This window comes from Phoenix dactylifera, chromosome 10, assembly GCF_051530095.1.
Source record: "Phoenix dactylifera cultivar Ajwa chromosome 10, Ajwa_hap1_PhDact_Kaust_v1.1, whole genome shotgun sequence".
Taxonomy (NCBI): Eukaryota; Viridiplantae; Streptophyta; class Magnoliopsida; order Arecales; family Arecaceae; genus Phoenix; species Phoenix dactylifera.
In genome coordinates this window covers 12260821-12281074 of record NC_143199.1, presented here as the reverse complement: position 1 = coordinate 12281074, position 20254 = coordinate 12260821, and the positions used below count along the sequence as shown (strand labels likewise).

Sequence of the window (20254 nt, the reverse complement as noted above, 5' to 3'; positions counted from 1 at the left end):
TATCTCTGTATATCCAAAATGAGTTAGGCATGTTTCTAAAGGATCAGAAGAAAGAGATGGGACAAGAGCATCTTCTACAATGGAGTCGATCAGATTAACTCCATGAATTTCATCATTTTCATTGTCATTATCGGGTTGTTTGCATATGTTAAATATATTAAAATCTATAGTCATATTCTCGAATGACATTTTCATTATTCCATTTCGACAGTTGATCAAAGCATTGGAAGTAGCTAGAAATGGGCGGCCTAGAATGGCAGGTATTGGAGTGGTACAGTTCATGATAGGCTGGGTATTTAATACTATGAAGTCGACTGAAAAATAGAATTTATCAATTTGGACAAGTACATCCTCGACTACTCCTCTTGGTATCTTTATAGATCGATCGACAAGTTGGAGAGTAACCTTGGTGGGTTTTAGTTCACCAAGTCCTAATTGTTCATAAACTGAATAGGGCAGTAAGTTAACACTTGCACCTAAATCCAGAAGGGCTCGTTGTATCCTGAAGTTTCCTATGATGCAAGATATGGTAGGACAACCAGGATCTTTATATTTAGGTGGGGTGTTGTGTTTGAGAATAGCACTCACCTGTTCAGTTAGAAAAGCTTTCTTTTGTACGTAAAGCTTTCGCTTTATGGTACAAAGATCTTTTAAAAATTTGGCATAAGATGGGATCTGCTTAATGGCATCTAATAGAGGAATGTTAATCTTTACTTGTTTAAAGATATCCAAAATTTCTTGATCAGGTACTCCTTTTTTAGCCGCAAGCAAGCGCTGAGGGAATGGAGCAACTATTTTATGATGAGGTATTGGATCATCTTGTTCATTATCATCTTCATCCTTCTTCTCAATGGATTTTTCAGGTTTGTCATCCTTCATTGGAATTTCTTTGTTAATTATTTTTCCACTACAAAGGGTTGTGATAGACTTAACTTGTTCAAATTTTGGTTGGGATGAACTTGCTTCATGGACCTCATGTTGACCCTTTGGGTTAGATTGAGGTTGGGCTGGAAATGTCCCTTTTTTTCTAACATTGAGTTGAGCATCAATTCTACCTACAGAATTTTTAAGTTCTTGGAGTGATTGCATTGTATTCTGATTTATTTGAGTCTGCCCTTGCATGAAGGTTTGCAAAGTATCTTCAAGGGATTTCCTATGTGGTGGCACATAAGGAGTAGGAACAGAATTTCCTTGAGATTCATTGGCAGTGGGTCCATGTTTCCAACTAAAGTTAGGATGGTTTCGCCAATTAGGATTATATGTTTCTGGAAATGGTCTTTTATAAGTATTGGTGAAATTTGCTTGATCATGCAACACTTCTTGAAAAGCAGGGATTGTAGGACAATCCTTGGTCACATGTGCATTACTTTCACAAATTTCACATATACTTTCAACAAAAGTTTGTGCTTTTCCTAAATTGGCCTTGCTTAATTCCATGGCTTCAACCTTCCTAGTCAGATTAGCAATTTTTACATTGACATCATTATCATCTTTAATAAGATATATTCCTCCTTTTGCATTAGGTGCTATTTTAGATTTTTCATTTTTATCTGTTGTATCCCAAGCTTGTGCATTTTCTGCTAAAAGATCAAAATAATCTCAGGCTTCATTTGGTTCCTTACTCATGAATTCACCATTACACATCATTTCTACAAATTGTCTCATATTGGAGGACAAACCATCATAAAAGAAACTAATGACCCTCCAAATTTCATATCCATGATGTGGGCAAGCAAGCAGAAGGTCCTTAAATCTTTCCCAACACTGAAAAAATGTCTCTCCATTCTTTTGTGCAAAGTTCATGATATTTCTTCTAAGTGTGTTTGTTTTATGTGTTGGGAAGAATTTCTTTAAAAATTCTCTTGTCATTTCTTGCCAGGTAGCTATGGTCCTAGGCCTTAAGGAGTGTAACCATGACTTAGCTTTTTCTTTTAAAGAAAAAGGAAATAACTTAAGTTTAACTACCTCTTCAGTGACATCATTGAAATGAAGTGTTGAACACACTTCATCAAATTCTTTGAGATGCAAATAGGGACTTTCATAATCAAGTCCGTGAAACTTTGGGAGTAATTGGATTATTTCTGGTTTTATATCAAAAGCTTCCGTAGCAGTAGGAATAACCATACAGGATGGGGTACTGGTCCTAGTGGGTTGTTGATAATCACGAAGCGTTCTAATAGGTAAGTCATCTTGAAATTCATTATCTCCCTGATTACTACCATTATCTTCCATTTGATTATTTGAATTTTGAACAATTAAATTTTTATCTCTTGATTCAACTCGAAATAATCTATTCGTTTTATCCCTCTCCCACAACAGCATATACTGAAATTTTATTTTATTTATATATTTTATTATTTTTTTATTTATTATTATTTTTTATTTGGGGTTGGTACAAGCACCACCTAAAGAGATCTAAACAAACACACGAACAAAAATTTAATTAAAATTATGCATTAAAACATTACCCAACAATTTCTAATGTTTTCTTAAATATTCTAGATAGCTCCTAACTGGTTTGAAGAGGAGACCTAAGCCTCCAATCCGGTCTAGTAACCTTAGTCGACCAGGTAAGCTCCCAGGTAAGTGGAGGAGTCACGATGCGTGTAGCAAAGGTCCCACTTAAAACCCACTTTCCTCGAACAGAAACTGTCTTCCTTCAATCACTTAGAGGGACAAAGCTTGCCTAGACATCGACTAGGGCCATAGAGCGAAATTGGTGCAACTTTCAGTGGTCTTCGTCCTATTGAGCTCGAATATCCTTAGGGGCCAATGTCTAGTTGATTTTAATTAGGCTTAGGATATTTATGCACTGGGATGATTTTTGGGCTAAGGACGAGTGATGAAATTCCGACCTTATCTTTTTAATGGGTTCAGCCCTTAGATTATTTTATGCAAATGCTTTATACTATATGCAACAATCAAGAAAATTTTTTAACATTTTATGTCATGACATTAAATTGCATTTGAATAGTTGATCAAGCAAACTAGCTAATTTTTTTTTTTAATTTTTAATTTTCATTTTTATTTATTTTATTATTATTTTAATTATTAATTTTTTTTATTTTTTTTAAACAAGAGTAAAATTCTAATCTAGGAAAAATAGGACTAGTATGAACAAAACAGGAAAATTAATTTAAATACTCACGGCCGGAGTTCGTTCACTCCGGAAATCCAAAAATGTGATCTTGATCTTCCTTGCTACTGGTCCCGCTTTGTGTCGTCCTTGAATCTGAAAAGATTTGAAATTTCAACCTTGTTAAAAATAAAGAAAAATTGAAGAACTAGAAATTAAAAATTGAAATTTGCAGCCTTTTTCTCATTCGCACGTTGTAAATCTCCGGCAACGGCGCCAAAAACATGCTACTATTTTTATCTTGTTCTTTTTAAAAGAGAAATTAAAAGTAGGATACCCCAAGTATAGGGTGTAGCGAAGTAATATTCTCGGTGAGTCCGAGATCGTATCCACAGGGATTTGACTATGAACAAAAACTAAAGGCTAATTTATATTCAGCTTGGGATAACTAAGGCATCGGGATTCAACTTAGTACTTCTTCATGCATTTCTTTTAATCACCTATTACCTCAGTTAGATCTGAGTGAAGACCTAACTGAAGAATAAAGCGGTGAAAATCATAAATAAATGGATCTTTATGGACAGTATTGCATTAATTTTACTTTAGACTACATGGATTTCTAAGCATCTGTTATACCCTGGGGGAAATAATAGATCAAACAAATGTATAAGTTTAAAGTAATTCCTAAACATTCACTCACATAAATGATATTAAAATTTTAATTGATGATTAAAAGAATACATGAAAAAATACTAGGCTATTCCCTAGCCTTAGCTAAGAGAGATTTAGCTATCCATATGAGATGCAAGTATTTTTATAAAAGGGATTAGCATAGAATAAATAGAATAAAGCATAAATCCCTTTTTTTTTCTTTCTTTGGTTCAGAAAACAGGGCACTCTGTTTTCTCTCCGTGGCCTCTTCTCCTCTCTTGCTCGGCTGGGAAAGGTGTGGATGTTGGCTCCCCCTTGCTCCGTGTCCTTCTCCTTTTCCTCCACCGGATGATCCCCAAAAATGGAAGGCCTCCTCCTTCTCTTGCCCGGCTGGGAAAATCGGAAGAGGAGATGCTCCCGGATGGATCCTGCTGGCCGCCCTTTCCCTTCCGTCAGCTGCTTCTGCCTCCACCCGATGGTCCACCGGATGCCCTCCCTCCTCCCAAGCCCGGTTGGTAAGATCCTCTCTCTTCCTCGCTCTTGCTCCCGTCCTCCTCCTTCCTTTTATAGCATGTTGAAGGCGTGGCTGGTGAGATGCGTGGAGGTTTGGGGATGATCCGGTTGCTTGAGATGCGGGATGAAGTCGAATCGCTTGGACTCTTCGGCTGGGAACGTTGCAGAATTTTGAGAATGGATAAGACACGGGGTGGAATGATCTGGTTGGGAATACAGGAAGACTCGGATGGAGATAAATGCTGGGAAGCTCCTCACGGACGCTTGCTCTGTTCGTTGGAAGCCACAGGTGGATGGGATGAAGGAAACATGGATGACCGTTGGGGTGTTGAGATCGCAGAAGCTGGAATGCTGCTGGGAGGTCGAACGTTGCTAATTTGCTGAGAATGGATGGGAGCATGGCATGCGGAGGCGACTCGGATGGATTGCTTTTGGGAAGTTTTGCTTTGAGTCAAAGAGCTTGGGGAGTTGAGATGCCTGCTCAGAGATGCTTGAATTGACTCAGATGGCTGTGAATTTGTTGAGCTTGGGCTACTGGTCATTGGGCTCAAACCCAATGTTATTGGGTTTCTTGGATTACTTGCATTCAAACATAAATAAAATATTAATTAATCAATTTTATCAATAATGATTAGCTATAATGCTAATTAAAATGGTATGAAAATTGTACTTTTTGTGCTCTCATCAATAGACTTGAAGTGACCCACGAGGGCACAAATCAAGTCAAAGAATCTAAAATTAACATGCTAGTTCACAAATATGAACTATTTAAAATGAAGTCTAATGAAACCATTTCTTGCATGTTTACAAGATTTATTGATATTGTCAACGGCTTAAAAAGCCTTGGCAAAAGTTATACTAACAGTGATCTTGTCAGAAAAATTCTTCGCTCTTTACCAAGATCATGGGAAGCCAAGGTCATAACAATCCAAGAAGCAAAAGACTTGAACAAGCTGCCACTCGAGGAGCTTCTTGGATCTCTAATGACGCATGAGCTCACAATGAAACAACACAGCGAAGAAGAATCCTCCCATAAGAAAAAGGTAATTCCCCTCAAATCTACTTCTTCTAACAAGGATCTTTCTTGCAGTAACAGCAGTGAAGAAGAAGACAATGAGGAAGATGAAGAAGAAGCTCTTCTTGTGCGAAAATTCAGTAGATTCATCAATCGAAAGAAGCCCTTCCATAAGAAGAGAGTTTCCTCGAGTTCCTTCAACAAGGACAAAGATAAGAAAAGGAAAAGTGAGAAAATCGGATGCTATGAATGCAAGAAGTCGGGTCATTTCAGAGCCGACTGTCCCTTGCTGAAGAAGAGCAACAAGTACAAAAAGAAGAAAGCTCTTATCACCACCTGGACTAACTCCGATAAATTATCATCATCATCGGAAGAGGAACAAGAGGAAAAGGCCAATTTCTGCTTTATGGCAAATGAAAATGAGGTAATATCTGAAATACATTTAGATTTTACCTTTGAAGAATTGTATGATGCCTTTAATGAACTAATGGATGAATATAGGTTAATAAACCTTAAAAACAAAGAATTGAAGCTAACTAATCAATCCTACATTCATAAAAATGATAAATTGATTAAGGATAAGAACTCTATTGTCAAAGAAAATTTAGAACTTAAAACAAGTAACCAATTGCTAACTCAAAAAATTGGTACCTTAATTAAAGATAAATAAAGACTAACTAAGAAAATTTCAGAACTTAAAAATAATAATCAAGCTCTAAAAGATAACTTTACAAAAGATTTAAACTTACTAAAAACTGAAAAACTGAACTTAACAAAAGAACTTGAAAAATATAAACCTGTTGTTGAGAAGTTTATTTATAGCTCTGAAAAACTAGAAATGATTCTTAATAGTCAAAGAGCTGTATTTAATAGAGCCGGTTTAGGGTATAAGCCTAAGAACAAACAAAAATTTCTTAAAAATTTCTTTGTAAAAGCCGGTGAAAGTAAAGCTAAAGATGTAACCTGTTTCTATTGTGAAAAAGTAGGACATAAAGCTAATATGTGTGACCATAGAAAAACAAAACTTAAAAGAAAGATTAAAAAGGTTTGGGTTCCAAAAGGAACCTACATAACTAACCTTGAAGGACCCAAGAAAACTTGGGTACCTAAGACTATATGATTTCTTTGTGTAGGAGTGTCTTGTAGCCAAGCTCAATAAACACTGTTGGTACTTGAATAGTGGCTGCTCAAGATACATGACGGATGACAAGGAGCAATTCTTCACCCTAGAGTCTAAGAAAGGAGGTGCGGTGACTTTTGGAGGCAATAACCAAGATCACATCATGGGTATCGGTAAAATACAAATCACACCTTCAACCTTTGTTGATAATGTTCGGTTTGTAGATGATCTCAAGTATAACTTACTTAGCATTAGTCAATTATGCGATAATGGTTTTGATGTTTTGTTTAAGCCATCTATGTGCATTATAACCAATTCAATTGACAATAGCTTAGTTTTCAAAGGACTAAAACGTGGCAATGTTTATGTAGTAGATCTTGATGATCTTGCTAAAAACAGCCACTGCTTAGTAGCTAATGATACTAAGCTCAGTGAGGCAAGTTGGTTATGGCATCGTAAATTAGGTCACGCAAGCATGGACACATTATCTAAATTAATTAAAAGAGATTCTGTGATTGGTTTGCCAAAGCTGAAATTTGAGAAAAATAAAATTTGTAGAGCATGTCAATTTGGCAAACAATCTAAAAGCTTTTTTAAGTCCATAAATTGTGTCTCTGCTACTAGACCTCTTGAGCTACTTCATATGGATATTTTTGGACCAACTAGGACCACAAGCCTTGGTGGAAACAAGTATGGTCTTGTCATAGTAGATGAATTTTTTAGATACACATGGATCATATTTTTAGCTCATAAAGATGAAGCATTTTCAGTATTTAAGAAATTCCATAAGAAAGTAACAAACGCAAAAAATACTTCAGTTATAGCTATTAGGAGTGACCATGGAACGGAATTTGAAAATCATCTATTTAAAAAATTTTGTAGTAAAAAGGGAATAACTCATAATTTTTCTGCACTTAGGACTCCACAACAAAATGGAGTTGTGGAAAGAAAGAATAGAACCCTAGAGAAAATAGCTAGGACCATGTTGTGTGAAAGTGATCTTCCAAAGTATTTTTGGGGTGAAGCTATTAACACATCATGTTATATTCTAAATAGAGTTATATTGAGACCAATTATAAAGAAAATACCTTACGAACTTTGGAGAGATAGAAAGCCCAAAGTAAACTACTTTTATATTTTTGGTTGTAGGTGTTTCATTCATAATAATGGCAAAGATAACTTAGGTAAATTTGATTCCAAATATGATGAATATATCTTTTTGGGGTATTCTACATCAAGTAAGGCATATAGAGTCTTCAACAAAAGAACCCTTATTATTGAAGAATCTATTCATGTTATTTTTGATGAGTCTAATGATGCTTCCTTTAGCAAGAGAGTAGCTTTTGATGATGATGCAGGAATAATTGAAGAAAAGATGGATAACATGACCTTACAAGAGGATGAACCGAAGCAAATTGAAGAGACTTCAATAAGCCAAGAGGTAATTGCTGAACATGGGCTTACAAAAGCTTGGAGGTATGCTCACGGTCACCCTAAAAAGTTAATCTTAGATGATCTATTTTAACCTGTTAGAACTAGAGCCTCTCTTAGAAACTTAAATAATCATCTTGCATTTGTTTCACATCTGGAACCTAAAAATATTGAAGAAGCTGAAAGTGATGTAAATTGGATAAATGCTATGCAAGAGAAACTTAACCAATTTACAAGAAACAAAGTATGGAAGTTAGTTGAAAGACCCTTTGAATACTCAATAATTGAAACTAAATGGGTGTACAAAAATAAATTTGATGAAAATGGAGTTGTGGTTAGGAACAAGGCTAGACTAGTAGCAAAGGGCTATAATCAAGAAGAAGGTATAGACTTTAATGAGACCTTTGCTCCTGTGGCTAGACTTGAGGCAATTAGATTGTTACTAGCATTTGCATGTTTTAAAGATTTTAAATTATTTCAAATGGATGTAAAAAGTGCCTTCTTGAATGGGTATATTAATGAGGAGGTTTATGTAGAACAACCTCCAGGTTTTGAAAATCATGAATATTCCAAGCATGTTTACAAATTAAATAAAGCACTTTATGGTCTAAAACAAGCTCCTAGAGCATGGTATGAAAGACTTAGCAAATTTCTATTAGACTATGAATTTTCTAGAGGGAATGTAGACACAACCTTGTTTTTGAAAAAAAAAAATAAAGATATGTTAGTAGTGCAGATTTATGTAGATGATATTATTTTTGGTGCTACTAACAATCGTCTTTGCGAAAAATTTACTGAATTAATGCAGAGTGAATTTGAGATGAGCATGATGGAAGAATTGAACTACATCCTCAGACTTCAAATCAAACAATCTAAGAAGGGAATTTTCATCAATCAAGCTAAGTACATCAAGAAAATGCTAAAGAAATTTGATATGGATGGAAACAAGTCAATTGGCACTCCCATGAGCTCATCATGCAAACTAGACAAAGATGAATCAAATAAGTCAGTAGATCAAAAGTTGTATAGAGGTATGATCGGATCATTATTATATCTTACAGCAAGTAGACCTGATATCATGTTTAGTGTATGCATGTGTGCAAGGTATCAATCTAATCCTAAGGAATCACACCTAATTGCAGTTAAGAGAATTTTTAAATATCTAATAGGAATAAAAGACATAGGTTTATGGTACTCTAAAGAATCAAGCATAAACTTAATAGGGTACACTGATTCCGACTTCGCTGGTTGTAAACTAAATAGAAAAAGCACCAGCGGGTCATGCCAATTTTTAGGAGAGAACTTAATCTCATGGTTTAGCAAGAAACAAAAATCGGTTGCACTATCTACGGTGGAAGCCGAATATGTTGCTGCCGGAAGTTGTTGTGCTCAAATTTTGTGGATCAAGCAACAACTTGAAGATTATGGCATTAAGCAAGATAAGATTTCCATAAACTGTGATAACACAAGTGCTATAAATCTAACTAAAAATCTAATTCAACACTCAAGAACTAAACACATTGAGATAAGACATCACTTCATAAGAGATCATATTTTAAATGGTGATGTGATGCTTGAATTTGTATGTACTGATGATCAACTTGCTGATATCTTCACAAAATTCTTGAGTGAAGATCGATTTTATATTCTTAGAAGAGAGTTAGGAGTGATTGATCCATTCCTGTGATACTCTTCTCTAATTCATTATTTTTTATGATTAGCTTATGTTGGATATAGGATTTTACGTCTGTGATCATCAAATCATTCCTTAAGTTCTAAAGATTTTCATATCTCTCTCTTTTGGAACAGAATTAACTGAGATTTTGGATATGTGCCAGAGTTCGAGTCGACTCGAATGAATCTAAGAATCGACTTGTGGGCGAGTCGACTCGTGCATGTTCAGGAGTCAACTCGAGGTCGAGTCGACGTGCTTTACTGGAGTTGACTCAAGGTCGGGAATCCGTCTTTTAACCCTAAACAAACCGATGTTTCCCAAAACCTATTTTCGGCCGTCACTGTTCTAAAAACCCTAGAGTCATCTCCCACGGTCGTCTCCGACTCCCTTCTTCATTGTTTCTCCGGTTTTTCCTCCTTTTTCACGCCTCTTCATCCTTGGGTAGGTCAACATGCCTAGGAAAACTGTCGTCCCTAGCCAGAAGAGACCTCTCACAGCGAGCGGCGCCGAGAGACGGTCTAAGGCGCGGAATGAACCCGTGAGGCCACCACCTCCGGTTCCTTCTCCGCCTAGGTCGATTTTCTCGCATCCGTGCGCCGGGAGGGTTGTCTCCACCGGAAGGAAGGTCAATTTCGACTTCCTCTCCCAGGAAGGGTTCACATTAGGGCATCACCTTAGGGCCCAAGGTTTAGAATATTTCTATTTTCTAAACCTTCCTACCTATCCCGGGTTAGTCTAGGAATTCTATAGCACCGTCACACGGGGTGGCAGTGGTATTCAAAGGAATGTAGCAAATGTCCCTGTTTCAATCTCGGAGGATCTCATTGCTTGAGTCCTCCACCTCTTCTGAGAGGGGATTGCTCCCACACACCCCACCGATAGGACTGAGGCCCTTACGGCCATCCTAGGGAGACCACCTCAATCACCCATAGAGGAGGTGTTTGCAAATTTGCACCTCCTCCTTAGTATCATTTCTCAGACTCTTTTTTCCAAAACTGGTAGGTTTGACTTTATCTCAGAAAAAGACCTAGCCTTAATGTTCTATATCTTACATGACATTCCTTTCAACTTCCCAAAACTCATCTACAGTTACATTTGTTAACCCCTAGATAAGCCTAGATTGAGTCTCCCTTATGGTATGCTCTTCACCCTGATCTTTAGGGAGTTAGAGGTTCCTATCCCTGAGGGGGAATCCTCTCGCTCACTTAGATACACAGACCATATGGGTGAGGGAACTCTCCACTGAATGGATTTCCACAAGGTGGAGGGTACTGTTAGAAGTATGCCCTAGAAGCCAATTTGGCTGACGCATTTTTTTATTCTGGGACATAAATTTGTACTTGACCTAAATATGAATTTATTAAATTGGGCATTCTTTTCATCCATGTTCTTATGTGTCCATGAATCGTCCAAGGAATTAATAAGATGATGACGCATATTCTCAAGAGTTGAGAATTTGAGTTATGTGTCATTAGTGATTAATTTCTAAATGCTCCTGATCAATGGATCATCACGAGGACGGTGATCGATCCGATGAGATTAGTGCACAAATCGCTTTTCTTATTGATGGACGAGACTCGAGTCCACAGTGTAGGGACACTGAAGTGATAGTGCAGGTGCTTGTTAGAGAACAACGGTACTGAGCGTGACCAAGACAAGAAGTCACTTGGATGTCTATCTACTCATCAGTGACTTGCTTGATGTTGCAGTAGTATGACTAGTCCTTAAACCTGCGGTGCTTCGGCTATTCATAGTGAGGTTGCCGTAGTTTGACTGCACGTATACATGGTCTCTAGCCATATGGGTCCTTGTAGTGTAGATTGGCTGCACTAGGTTCACTGTAGGAGTAGGATATGCACCTACATGGATGTTGCCCAGAGATGGTCACCCAAGAGGGGGGTGAATTGGGTGTTTTAAAACTTTTGTCTAATTAAAAGAAAACACACAAGTGTATGTGCTAAAGTAAAGATAGAGTTATAAGCACAGTCAATCGCAAACACAAAGATTTATAGTGGTTCGGAGCTTCCACTGCTCCTACATCCACTCCCCAAACACCTTTGGGAATTTCCACTATAATCAGCGATTACAGTCCGGTAGTTTTGCGAGTGCACTACCCAACTCGTTGTTTTACCCCGGGCTAACAACGAACCCTACAATCCCCCAATTTAACCTAGGCTTGGGACGCCTATCCCTTGTTCCAAGTCTCTTAACTGGAACAAGCACAATAATCAAATGTTTTACAAGGATTTAAAAGCTCTTAAGAAAGCAAATATAACAATGAGAAATATCAAAACCGGAAGAACCCTTTTTGCCGTTGGAAGCGTGGGTGATGGTGGTTCTTCCGATGTCGATCACGTTGGCTTGAATGCGAGCTTTGAATGCCGAGTAGGAGTGAGTAGTTGAGCACGAAATCAGATGAAGAAGACTTGAATGCACTTGATTTCTCCTCTTGAAAGCACCAACTCCCTTGAACCTCTTTTTCTTTCTTCTCTCTTGAATGATCTTGATTTTTTTGATTGGTAAGAAGTTGTTTTAAGGCACTTAAAAGCTCCTTTTTATAGCCCAAAAAGCAATAGATCCGTTAGACACAAAAATATGACCGTTTGAAATTCAAACAAACCTGAAAAAGTGTGTCAGTCGCGTCCCAGGCGCTCCGGAGACGTCTCCGCTTCAACGCGAGACGTCTCGGCTGTATAAAAATTCTTTTGACGATGTTGGAATCGACTCGGCGCTTTCTGGGGACGACTCCGAAGAAGAACTGCTTGACTTCTTATTTTTCTATTTTTCTGAGAGAGTCGGCTCGCCACTTTACGGGGACGTCTCGGGATGTTTGCGCTTTTTGCATGGGGACGACTCCGCGATGTTGGGGACGACTCCGACGTGTTATCACCGAAAGACAAGTCCTCTGGAATCCCTAAGAGAGTCGACTCCGTGCTTACTCTGGACGTCTCCGGATGTTTGTCCTTTATGCGTGGGGACGACTCCACATCCTTCGGAGACGACTCGCGCGTATCCTTTGAAATCGGCCTTTCTGCCGTCTCTGAGAGAGTCGACTCCGCAGAGTCGGGAGTCGACTCCGACCCTGCGAGATGCCTCGGCAGGTGCCGGGGACGTCTCCAGACGTGCCAGTTCTTCCTCTACGTGCCAGAGACGTCTCTGGAACACACCGGAGACGTCTCGGCTGCCCCTGATCTGTTTTCTTCATCTCAAAAAATCTTCAAAAAATCTTTAAAAATTATGGGAACATGCCTTGACAATTCTTAACAATATTCTTAGTTAAACACTTGAAATCTTTAAATAAATTGTTAATATAAAGAAAATTATACTATTGTATTTTGTATTCATCAAAATCCATTAGGGGGTCAACAATCTCCCCCTTTTTGATGATAACAAAACACTGAGTATATGCAAAATTCGAAATTTAAACATATACACAGTATTTGATCAGATGTACAAGTATTGTACTTTGGTTAGAGCTAGTTACAGTATGCATAATTCAATATAATCAACAGTCAGTTCTGTCCTTATGCATAAGCATTGATCTTAGTGGCTCTTTGAGCAATTTTGGCATATCAACTAGATTTGAATCAAGTTAAAGTGTAAATTAATGAAATATTGATGCTAAAGACAATTGAAAGCTAAATACTTTTGACTCCCCCTTTCTTTTCCAGAAGTGCAATTGTCTTAAAGCCAATATTCTTCAATTTTGTATTTTGCATTCCATATATTGGTTCTACTCCAAATATTGGTTCTTCTCCATATATTGGTTCTATTCCATATATTGGTTCTACTTTCCCTTTTTGTCATCAACAATGAAGGGGACAAATTTTTCTTAGGTACCTAAAACGCAATTCCTATTAGAATTCAGCATTCATTTCACTCCCCCTTTGTTTTGGAATTCATTTCAGACCTTTCAAATGCAGTTATTACAGGTTGTGCTCCCCCTTTTTCATATGCATTGTCAAGTTGGGAAAGGAGTAATATGATTGCACATTGTTAAGTTTGATCATTCAAAGCATGTTATAACATTGCCATGGCACATCAGAATTAGAAACATTCACAAAGTTTCAAAAAGAAGGGTATGACCTTCAAATTGTATTACAATCATTGAAGTCATTACAAGGATAAAAAAGCTATTACTAGTGTAAAAAGTCATTACAAGTATTGATTGCTAATACAAAAGAAGTTTCAAATAAGCCTAGGGTTTTACAAAAAGATGAACCCTAGATGTCTACAAAATGTCCCTCACCGGCGACCACGCTCAATAGCCCTAGCAGCAGCCTCTATAAATCCATTTATTGCATCCAGTAGAGTTCTAAAGTGATCTCCCTGAGATTGATTGAAGGCTGTCACTAGTGCTTCAAACTCATGACTTGCCCTTTCAATTCTTCCTCTAAGTTGGGCAGCCACACTGCCCACATTGCCTCCAGGGCTCGTCAACTCTTGAAGACCATCCGATATGATCTTCAATTCAGCCTGTACCTCAATTGATCTTAAAGTTTGGCTTGTTGCCACATGAACCAATTCTGACCCTATAGCTTCCATATGAATTTTGATTTTCTTCAATTGTTCTAGGAGTGCTTCATGTGAGGTGCGGATGGGAGCTAACTCAGCAGAAATTATTGATCTCATTTCTTCCTTCATCTGCTGGCACATCATAGATGCTAGGGTGTGCATCTGCTCATCTGATAGGGACAATGATCCACTGACTGGAGGAGGAGGCACTGAAGTGGATGGTCCAGCCGAGCTGGAAGGTACATCAGGAAAGGCCATAGGACTATCTGGAGGAGAGAGGTGGTCAGGCTCCTGATGTTGGATCTCAGGCTCTATGGTTTGGGATTTTCTTTTAGAGACATTAACCCAAGACCCGTCTTTCTTGTGAAATTCCATCCTATGTAATGTGCTCTCATTGTAGTAGTCAGTGTTTCTCAAAGATTTTTTCTGGCTCATTTTCAGGAATTGGAACCTTAAAGTGTTTGAACAGTAGGGTGAAGACCATCCCATATGGTATGCTAAATCTGGAATACCTATGACATATGGAGATGTAGTTCAACATGAGCCTAGGGAGGTTTAGGGGAATCCCTAGCAAGATGTGGTGCATGATGGCTAAGTCTCGCTCCGAGACGAAATCGAAGCGACCGGTTTTTGGAAATAAGACCCGGTTAACTATGCTCAAAAGCAATCTCATTTCGGCATTGAGGTCTTGGGACTTAACTATGTCAAGAGGGCCGCAGTCCTCTCTACCTAAAATTAGATTTAGGGCAATCTCCCTTTGGGGATGTGAGGTCGGAGCCTCACCGTATTTGGAGATTTGTAACAAGGTAGATAGGTTGTCCTCATTGATTTCTATCAATGTGCCTCGGACATATCCGGTGTACCCCGAGTCCCCTAAGGCCATATTGCTAAACATTTCTCTCACTAGGCCGGGATAGGTTGACATATTTAGGGAACATAGGTGTTCCCAACCTTGGGCACGGAGTCTCTCTCCAATAGAGAACCCCTCACTAGCTAGAAAATTAAAATCTATGTATCTACCTGTGGTTATTGTGCGATTCGCACAGGAGGGGGTCACGGTTGGCGGAGCAACCGGAGGAGACGACGCAGAGGGCTCTTCCCTCCGTTCCTCGTCGTCGTTTGCTACCCTAGGACGCCTCCCACCTGTTCGCCTAGCTTTCTTAGGGGCCATGGATTGGAAATCTAGGGAAATGGGGAGAGATTTTGGTTCGGTTTGTGGTGGAGAGAAGATGGAGGCTAGGGTTTAGGTTTTCGTTGGGGACGAAAGAGGGTAGTTCGGAACGGCTCGAGCTGTTTCGACCTGTTAAAAAAAAAATTTCATTCGGTCCCCGAGACGTCTCTGCGACTAATGCGAGACGTCTCGCCTGGGGGACGTCTCTGTGATTTGTCAGAGACGTCTCCAGCACTGAAAAAATTTCATAATGATTTCTATCTTTTTCCAATTTGTTTTAATTAACCACAATAATCAGCGTGATTTCTTTTGGTGAATATAGAGTGAGCTTGCTTGTGATCCTTCCCCTCAATAATACATCCTATAAAAGTTTGATAATGATTTTTGAATTATCAATATTGAAATGAGGAATGTTTGACCAAGTTCCGAATGCCTATGAAATAGGCTCTGAAAATATCTCCATGAAGAGTCCAAGGGAGGGTAACCATCCTCCAGAAAGTCAAACAATTCGTCATCTAACTTTGATAGATTCATGTTTTCACTTATTAGGCACTAGGTTTGCTATATGTGACCTTGAAGTGTATAATTAGTTTGAGTAGCATTCACATGTATCTCTAGAGCTTACAAAGCATTGCATATGCTTGACAAATTAAGTCATTTAAGCTATAGAGTTGAAGTCAAAACATGCTTGCATTACAAATTCAATCTACTTGCTAGGATCATACAAGCACAAAGCATTCCTTAAAAAGTTGAACCTATCTTTACAAAGGGGCTTTGTAAAGATATCGGCCAATTAATTTTCAGTGCATACATACTCAATCAATACATCATTTTTCAGCACATGATCCCTTATAAAGTGATGTCTAATCTCTATGTGTTTTGATTTGGAGTGTTGGACAGGATTTTTTGTTAAATTAATTGCGCTTGTATTATCACATCTAATTGGTATGTTGTCCATTTTGATACCGAAATCTTCAAGTTGTTGCTTAATCCAAAGAACTTGGGCACAACAGCTTCCGGCTGCAATGTACTCAGCCTCAGCTGTGGACAATGCAACTGAATTTTGTTTCTTGCTAAACCAAGAAACCAAGTTAGCACCCAAGAATTGACAAGTACCACTTATGCTTTTTCTGTCGAGTTTGCACCCGGCAAAATCAGCATCGGAATAAGCAATTAAGTTCAAATCAGATTGTTTAGAATACCATAAGTCTGCATTAGATGTCCCTACTAGATATCTGAATATTCTTTTAACAGCTTGCAAGTGTGATTCCTTAGGACATGCTTGGTATCTAGCACACATGCAAACACTGAATAATATGTCTGGTCTACTAGCAGTAAGGTAAAGTAAAGACCCTATCACCCTCTGTACAATTTGCAGTCTATACTTTTACCTTTTTCATCTTTGTCAAGCTTGCAACTTGAGCCCATGGGTGTGCTGATTTCCTTTGCATCCTTCATCTTGAACTTCTCCAACATTTCCTTGATGTATTTGGACTGACTGATGAAGATGCCTTCCTCTAATTGTTTTATTTGTAGCCCAAGGAAGAAGTTTAGCTCACCCATCATGCTCATTTCAAATTCTCCCTGCATAAGCTTAGCAAATTCTTGACAAAGACTATCATTAGTAGCACCAAAAATTATATCATCCACATAAATTTGCACAAGCAATAAGTCATTCCCTTTTCTTTTAATGAAGAGGGTTTTGTCTACATTTCCTCTCTTAAACTTATTTTCAATTAGAAAATTACTTAATCTTTCATACCATGCCCTAGGGGCTTGCTTAAGTCCATACAATGCTTTATGCAATTTAAAAACATAATCTGGATGTAAGTAGTTTTCAAAACCTGGAGGTTGTTCTACATAAACTTCCTCCATTATATAGCCATTTAAAAATGCACTTTTTACATCCATTTGATAGAGTTTGAAATCCATAAAGCATGCATATGCTAAAAGTAGTCTAATAGCCTCTAACCTAGCAACAGGAGCGAAGGTTTCATCAAAATCTATACCTTCTTCCTGATTGTAGCCTTTGGCAACTAATCTAGCTTTGTTTCTTATTACTATTCCATCTTCATCTAGTTTATTCTATATACCCACTTGGTGCCTATAATCGAGACATTAGGGGGTCTTTTCATTAGAGTCCAAACTTGATTTCTTTCAAACTGATTTAATTCCTCTTGCATAGCATTTATCCAATTTTCATCCTTTTCGGCTTCCTCTAGTGATATAGGCTCTATTTGTGAAATGAATGCAAGATAATTACTAGTATTTCTTAGAGAGGATCTTGTCCTTACCCCTTGTGAAGGGTCACCAAGGATTAGATCCCTTGGATGACCATGTGCATACCTCCATTCCCTCGGAAGATCTTGATTTCTTGCTTGGGATTGATCTTCTTCATCTTGCTGAATTGTATCTTTCTTGACTTCATCCTCAAGTTGTTTGTCTTGTATGGAGAACTCCTTCATTCTGTCTTCAAGTATACCTGCATCACCATCTTCTTCTTTTCTAGAAGAATCTCCATTAGCTTCATCAAAAACAACATGAATGGATTCTTCAACAACGAGAGTTCTCTTGTTGAAGAGCCTGTATGCTCTACTAGATGAGGAATAACCTAAGAAGATCCCCTCATCTGATTTAGCACTAAATTTATTTAGATTGTCCTTTCCATTGTTTAAAATAAAGCAACGACAACCGAAAACATGAAAATAACTTATATTGGGCTTCTTATTTTTCAACAACTCATAAGGTGTTTTCTTTAAGATAGATCTAACTAATGCACGGTTTAAAATATGACAGGCAGTATTTATTGCTTCAGTCCAAAAATACTTTGGTAGATCCGATTCGCACAACATGGTACGAGCCATATCTGCTAGTGTGCGATTCTTCCTTTCTACCACCCCATTTTGTTGGGGTGTCCTAGGCGCCGAAAAATTGTGATTGATACCGTTTTCTTCACAAAATTTTTCAAAATGCTGGTTTTCAAACTCGGTACCAGGATCACTCCTAATTACTTTTAGTTTAAGATTAAGTTCATTCGAAATTCTATTATGAAACTTGATAAAAGCGGAAAAGGACTCATCTTTGTGGGCAAGAAATGAAACCCATGTAAAACGTGAAAAATCATCAACAATTACAAGACCAAACTTCTTACCCCCTAGACTAGCAGTTCTAGTGGGTCCAAATAAATCCATGTGAATTAGTTCTAAAGGTTTTGATGTTGAGACTATGTTCTTAGATTTGAAAGAGCTTCTAGTTTGTTTCCCTAGTTGACATGCAGCACAAATTTTATTCTTTTCAAAGTTTATTTTTGGTAGTCCTTTGACTAGATCTTTTGTAATCAACTTAGAAATTAAATCCATGCTAGCATGCCCTAACCTACGATGCCATAACCAGCTAGTCTCATTGACCTTGGCATCCGTGGCTACAAGACATTGGCCATCCTTCATGGTGAGATCATCAAGGTCTACCATGTAAACATTTCCAAGTCTATGTCCCATAAGTATGATCTCATGGTCAATTGGACTACTAATTATGCATAGGGAAGATTCAAAAGACACTTTAAAGCCCTTGTCACAAAATTGACTTATACTTAATAAATTATGCTTTAATCCATTAACTAATAATACATTGTCAATAAATGAGGAGGGTGATATGGAGATTTTACCAACGCCAATGATTTGACCTTTAGCATTGTCTCCAAATGTGACTACTCCTCCTTCTTTTGATTTCAAGGTGACGAAAAGGCTCTCGTCACCGGTCATATGCCTTGAGCAATCACTATCAAGATACCACATTCTCTTTTTACTCCCGGCTGCAAGGCATACCTGTAAAATAATCACGTGAAGCTCTTAGGTACCCAAGTTTTCTTGGGTCCTTCTTGGTTAGTGTAGTTGGTTCCCTTAGGCACCCACATTTTGGTTGTGTTTTTACCTCTTACAAATGTATTCTTATTAGTTTGAATCTTTCTTTGAATGCAAGAATAGGCTTTATGTCCACTTTTCCCACAACAAAAGCATGTAGGTTTTTCAGTTTTGACATCTCTAGCTTTAACAAAAAAGTTCTTTAGATATTTTTGTTGTTTGCTAGTTTTGTATCCTAATCCGGCTTTATTAAAAACAGCTCTTTGATTGGATAGAATAAGATTTAATTTTTCAGAGCTATGTGTAAATTTCTGCACAATTGGTTTGTACTTGTGTACCTCATCTTTAAGGTTCAAATTTTCTTTAGCCAATTCCTCCTTATCATTTTTAAGGGATTCAACATTTTGTGCAAGTGAGGTATTACTATTGAGTAGGAATTTGACTTTTAGATTTAATTCTTTAATGAGTGTTTTTGCCGCTTCATTTTCAATGCTAAGTTTTGAATTTTCATTCTTTAGGTCAATGGTGTTATCATTCTTATAGCTCTCCTTCTCAATCAATAGGTTTTTAATGTCATCCTTTAGTTTTTGATTGGAGGCCTTTAATTCTTTATTTTTTGCTCCTAACACACTACAATCACTCATGAGCTCTTGGAAAGCTTCATATAATTCTTCTAAAGTAAAATCTGTAGTTGAGCTTTGACATACCTCATTGTCGTTGAATGCCATGAAACACAAGTTGGCGGTCTCTTCCTTCTCTTTCTCGGAGGAGGATGTGTCACTATCATCCCAAGTTGCTTTCAACGCCTTCTTCTTCTTTTTTCCATAGTGCTTCTTCTGTTGAGGGCATTCGGAGCGGATGTGTCCCGGTCTCTTGCAATCATACATATGATTGGGTCTCTTTCTTTTTCTTTTTCCTTTTTCCAATCATTTCTCCCTCCAAACTTCTTTCTTGGGAAGGGTTTCTTTCTTCTCATGAATTTTTTGAACTTTCTTACTATTAAGCCCAAGTCTTCATCTTCACTTTCTTCTTCACTCTCACTGCTTTCTTCTTCACAAGCACTTGAAGTAGCCTTGAGGGCGATTGTCTTCTTCTTTGGCACATCTTCTTCATGTTGCTTCATTGTGAGCTCATACGTCATCAATGAGCCCAACAATTCTTCAAGTGCCAAAGTGTTGAGGTCTTTAGCTTCTACGATCGCCGTGACCTTCGCTTCCCAAACTTTTG

General features: G+C 37.9%; 1 non-coding gene across 1 annotated transcript; it reads left to right on the top strand.

Moving 5' to 3' along the window:
• Positions 1-1714: 1714 nt before the first annotated feature.
• Positions 1715-1821, top strand: LOC120112970 (small nucleolar RNA R71). Its single transcript, XR_005514620.3, has one exon. It is a non-coding gene; the product is annotated as a small nucleolar RNA R71 (small nucleolar RNA).
• The last annotated feature ends 18433 nt before the right edge of the window (positions 1822-20254 follow it).